The sequence below is a fragment of the Pelophylax lessonae genome (assembly GCF_965119305.1).
Source record: "Pelophylax lessonae genome assembly, chromosome: 5".
NCBI classification, from domain to species: domain Eukaryota; kingdom Metazoa; phylum Chordata; class Amphibia; order Anura; family Ranidae; genus Pelophylax; species Pelophylax lessonae.
Genome location: NC_138772.1, coordinates 377,158,502 through 377,164,501, shown reverse-complemented (window position 1 = coordinate 377,164,501; position 6,000 = coordinate 377,158,502).

The following is a 6,000-nucleotide window of genomic DNA, read 5'->3' as shown; positions in this document are numbered from 1 at the left end:
TTGCTTGGAGCGGCTTGGCATTGCATGCCACTGCCAAGCCTGTTGTCTACCAGTACCCCCAGGTCTTTTTCCCTCCTAGACTCACCCAGAAGTCCCCCCCCCCCCCAGTGAGTACCTTGCTTTCGTGTTTCTGACGCCCAAGTGCATTACTTTACATTTTTCAACATTAAACCTCATCTGCCATGTAGTTGCCCACCCCATTATTTTGTTCAGATCCTCTTGTAAGGTTTCCACATCCTGCATAGAAGATATTGGCATGCTTAGTTTAGTATCATCCGCAAATACTAAGATTGTACTCGATATCCCCTCCTCTAGATCATTTATGAATAAATTAAACAGGATTGGCCCCAGGACAGAACCTTGGGGGACCCCACTTTCCACACCCACCCAATCCGAGTACTCCACATTAATCACCACCCTCTGTACTCTCTCCTGGAGCCAGTTCTTTATCCAGGTACTCACCCTATGGTCCATACCTACCTTCCTTAGTTTGTACAGTAAGCATTTGTGGGAAACGGTGTCAAAGGCCTTTGCAAAGTCCAGATACACCACATCCACTGGCTTACCTTTATCTAGGTGGCAGCTCACTTCATCGTAGAAGGTTAATAGATTGGTTTGGCAAGAATGATTTTTCCTGAATCCATACTGATTACTACTAATAATACCGTTTTCATTACTAAAGTCTTGTATGTGGTCCCTTAACATCCCCTCCAAAATCTTGCAGACTACTGATGTTAGGCTGACCGGCCTATAGTTACCCGGGATATATGTTGGCCCTTTTTTAAATATTGGTACCACGTTGGCTTTTTTCCAATCAGCTGGCACCATACCCATCTGTAGACTATCCTTAAAGATCAAGAATAATGGTCTGGCAATCACCTGGCTGAGCTCTTTAACCACTTGCCGACCGCCGCAAGTACATATACTGCGGCGGTCAGCCCCTCACAGGCAAAGTGGTGTATGGGTACGTCACTAGCCTGTGAGGCTCCGGGGACCAAGCGCGCGCGCCGCCGGAGGCGCGCTTCCACTTCCGCTCGGTCACTGACCCCCCGCGCGTGTGCCCGGCGGACCAGATGTCCACCGGGCACTCACGATCGTCCGTGACAGCGGGAGAAAGGCAGGCGGCTGATGTAAACAAGCCACCTGTCATTCTCCCCTGTGTAAGAACAGTAATCATACGGTTCTACTATGTAGGACCATTGATCACTGTTCCTACACCTCAACCCACAGCCAATCACAGTAAGAATCACGCTCCTAGGGACACACACCACCCCTCCCTCTCAAATAAAGTTAACCCCTTCACTACCAGTGTCATTTTACAGTAACAGTGCATATGTATAGCACTGATTACTGTAGTAATGTCACTGGTAACCCCAAAAGTGTCAAAAATGTCAGTCAAGGGTCCGATCTGTCTGCCGCAATGTCGCAGTCCCGCAAAAAAAATAGATCGCCGCCATTACGCGTTAAAAAAATCAACAAAAATGACAAAAATCTTTCCCTTAGTAAACGAAATAACTTTTGCGCAAACCAATCAAAATACGCTTTTTGCGATTTTTTTTACCAAAAATATGTAGCATAAAACAAATTGGCCTGAAATGTTAAAAAATTTAGATTTTTACATTTTTTGGGGAATTTCATATAAAAAAATGTGAAAAATATTTTTATTCTTGCAAAATTGATGCTCTTTTTTTGTTTATAGCGCATGATCAAAAAATCGCACAGGTGATCAAATACCACCAAAAGAAAGCTCTGTTTGTGGGGAAAAAAGGATGTCAAATTCGTTTAGGTACAGTGTTGCAAGTCCGGGAAATTGTCCGTTATTGTCACGCAGTGCCGAATCGCAAAATACCCCCTGGTTAGGAATGGGGTAAAATCTTCTGGGGCTTAAGTGGTTAAGAACCCTCGGGTGCAAGCCATCCGATCCCGGTGATTTATTTATGTTAAGTTTCTCTAGTTTAGTTGTAAGTCTATCTTCTGTTAGCCATGGCGGTACTTCCTGAGGTGTATTATTTAGTTTAGCCTTTCAAGCTGGGTTAGTGTAGCCCCCCGATTCTTTTGTGAAGACTGAAGAGAAGAAATTATTTAACACTTCAGCCTTTTCTCTGTCCTTTGTGGCCATTTTTCCTTTGTCGTCTTTTATGGGGCCAATGTGTTCTGGCCTCGCTTTCTTACTGTTCATATACTTAAAGAATTTCTTGGGGTTCTTTTTACTCTCTTCCGCTATATGTCTCTCGTATTCTATTTTAGCCATAGCAATATATTTTTTGTGTGTAATAGATTTGGTGTGTAATAGATTTTTTAACTTTTATATTTAACTTGACTTAAAGTGGTTCTAAAGTCACAAGTTTATTATTTTTTTACCTCAATGCATTATTTGCATTAGGGTAAAATCTCTTTCACTACCTGTTTGGTCCCCCTAATTCTTACCTGAGTCTTGTATCGATCCTGTGCTGTGCACATCTGCAGCACTGCTCTGTTCCTTTCTGCACTCACAGGGCAGAGTGACAACAGTGGGAGCCATCAAATCCAGTAAATAGGGAGCAGGTGTAGGGCAGATAATTCTTGTAGCATTTACTTCCTGGAATCCACCTGCTCTTGGCTCAGGCATGCAAGCAGGAGAGGGTGTGTTTAGCTGACAAAGCCCCTCCTCCCATACTGAAGACTCCTGGGATGTATGACATCATTTGCCTAGGCCTGGAAAGCAGGAAGTAGCTGAAAAAATGTGAAAAGCCAATGTTGATTGAGAAGGTTGAAATTATGCTTTAAGGAGGCCAGTGTCTTCAAGCCTTTAACTAATCTATCCATTTCCACTTTATCAGTGCACTTCTTATCCTTTCCATATCACAGCTAAGCACATTGTCAAAATGGCAGCTAGAATCACAGCCTTTCATAGTAAGAGGACTGGCTAATCTTTATGTCCCCTTGTTGGATGTTCTAAATCATCTGACCAAAGTTCAAAGGCCAGGAGGTAGTCAGTTGTTCCGGCATCAAAAAATGACTTATTTCAGTGTGAACTGTGAACAAACTGACCCTAACCTGGTCCTCATCCCTGTATATATATTTCTTTCTCAACTAGTTTTTTACTTAAAACCTTTTGCTGCTATTGTCAAACATATAAATAAGAGTGAAAGGTAGCTTTTTAATTGGATCAAGGTCTAACATCAACCCAGTTTCAAATAAATGAAACAAGTTTGAAATTCAGATGCAATGAAACCTCAGAAAACCTCTATCTGTTGTTTTAGCTAGGGGTTTGAGAGTAATTATTGTTACTCACTTTAATGACTCACAGAATGGCAAATAAATTATAAATGACTATAAAGAGCATGCCATTGCTAAATCCAAAACATATATAATATGTATAGCATGTCCAGCAAATATTATTAACACTAATACTTAAGGATTTTCATCATTATTTTGAAGATATTTCTTATAAAATAGCTGACATACCTTCAAAGAGCTTCAGTAAGTAACAATCAGTTGTCAAATCCCAGAGGTATTCAGTGAAGACCCATGAGGACCTCATAAGAAATGAGTGGTTGCTACGGAAACGAAATAAAAGGAATCTCAAACATATTATCAGTGTACATTGCTGTTTGCAAGTTCAGTTTTTGAAAATAGACAAAGCTATATAGAATGATACCTAAATAATATCAAAAATAAAAAATATTAAAACATTAGATGAAAAAAACACTACTTGTTAAAAAATATATAAAAGAATAAAAACTTGCATCCAAAATCCTGTAAAACGTTGTCCAAATTCCCTACTGATCCCCAGAGCAACTGGATAACTTTCTGGATCAACAGTCAACAATGGTATATCTGATTGGCATTCGTATCGATTTATATTTTGTGGTTCATAAATACATTTAGCCTATTTTTGGACAAACTATTAGACTAGTACACATATAACCTCTCTCATAGTATTATCCACCAACCTTACTCTTTGAACTACAATTATATGATTCTATAGCAGGATGCTTTAATATATAAGAGGGCCCAAGGCAAAAAGTGCATAGAAAGTCTACAAGTAAAACAATTGTGCATGCTTCCAGATTCTGATAAGCCCTCCATCACCACTGGGCCAGGGTTATAGGGAAGAGACCTATGTCCTCTCAATGTACCCCTCACATATGCAATGGAACTTGTATTGAAGTAATGCAGCAGCGGTTCACAACAAAGCCGGGGTAAGGCTGCCCAAGGTAGTCAGAGTGGATACCATCCGAACTTACAGCATCTGTTGAGAGGGGCAGAATGCTGCCTGGACGTCTTGTGCTCATTCATGAAGATGTCCAGAAGAATAGCAACCCTAGGAACCTTTCCCTATCACTACTACTGTCCCTAACAGGTGGAGTACCTTTTCCTGTACTACCCACTTGCATAAAGCATGTCAAACCAAGGGCCAAGGTTTTTAAATAGACTCTGCCACAACTGAAATGGCTGTCAGAATCACCTGGGCAGCTAGCATCCAATTGGATCACTGCCCCAGTGTCTCAGGAAACCATAGAGGAACCATGCTCCTTATGACTTCCTTTTCCTTTGCACAGCCATTGTGGTCAAGCACCACCTGCAGTGGAAACAGCAGACTGCACCTGCCTACAGGTTCAGGGAAGGGGAAGTGCATGCCTGAACCCCCTTCTCCTGGCCACTCAGTCTGCAAATAAGAGCCTGGTATAAATTGGGGGGGGGGGCTCACGCTTTTCTTTGCTGTTTTTTGTGACATTCCCCCTTAAAATGAATACCAGACTTAAAGGGTCTTGTGTGAAATGTGGGGGAACCTCGTGTAGTGTTTTTTTTCTTGTTTCTCTACACACGGAATCCCTGGCTGACCACTGAAAGTACCAGACTGAAATATTTTACAAATAATGTTTGCGATGAACAAACGAAAGTTCCAAATGGTGAACGCGATGGTTAAATCTATCTAATTGGGTATAATATTGGATATTGCTGCCAATACCTGCAGTGTCAACACATACACAATGCAATACTAAACCATAAATGGTGTAGCACTCAATCACAATATTCAATAAGCCAATAATATAACACCACAATATTCAACTAAAAAAAAAAAAAAAAAATCAACATTCAAAATATATGATCTCAAACTGTAAAATAATTCAATAGTACTGTGATAAAGAATTCAAAGCAACCACCTCTAAATTATAATAAGGAAAGTAAAAGGAAAAATATCAGAAAAAAAGTGATAATGATTCCATGTAAGCCCTACTGGGCAGTGCAACCAAAATTCAGAGCTGTAAGAACCACAATAAATGAATGCAAGTATAAAATTACTTCCAATATTAAGTGAAGTAATGTGTTAATTCTCCAGGTACAATCTAATATTACATCCCTGTGCTCCACCACTGTGCAAGTTGGCCTCTCACCTTAAACTTCCATCTCAGGCTTTTACCTATAGGTAAGCCTATTGAATCAATCCAATCTCCATTGTATAGCTCTCAGTAGTTTAGGGATAATACACTTAAATGGCCACTACATGGAAGGGAAATGAAAATCCAAATAGTGTAGTAGTTCTATAAACTTTTTTTGTTAAAACTGTAGTAACTTACATTTAAAAATCACACTCAACAGCGAATGTGAGGGACCACAGGGTCAAGCAAGCAAAGAATGCTAATATATCCAAACTTCCGGTCTTGGGTGTGACCAGAAGTGACATTGCCTGGCTCCTCCCAATGCGTTGCCTCACAGACATGTGACTTTCTCAAGAGAGAGAAAAGCAATTTTTACCAGACTGAGATGAGTCATTGGTTGTTAGGATGCTGGCGGGTGCTGGCTCCCAAACAGCTAGGAGAAAGCTGTCATATTTAGCAGTGGTAATAACACCTATAAATGCTTTGCTTCACACTGCAGCTGGAGGTTCGTTGGGCCAAACACCAATTTGGCCATTCACAAAGGACTCTCTATAAATGTACACAGCATAGAGGTCTCTCTGATATTATTGATACAGTTGGTTGAGTGTCCTTAGCCTTCAGTGTAGTAGCACTA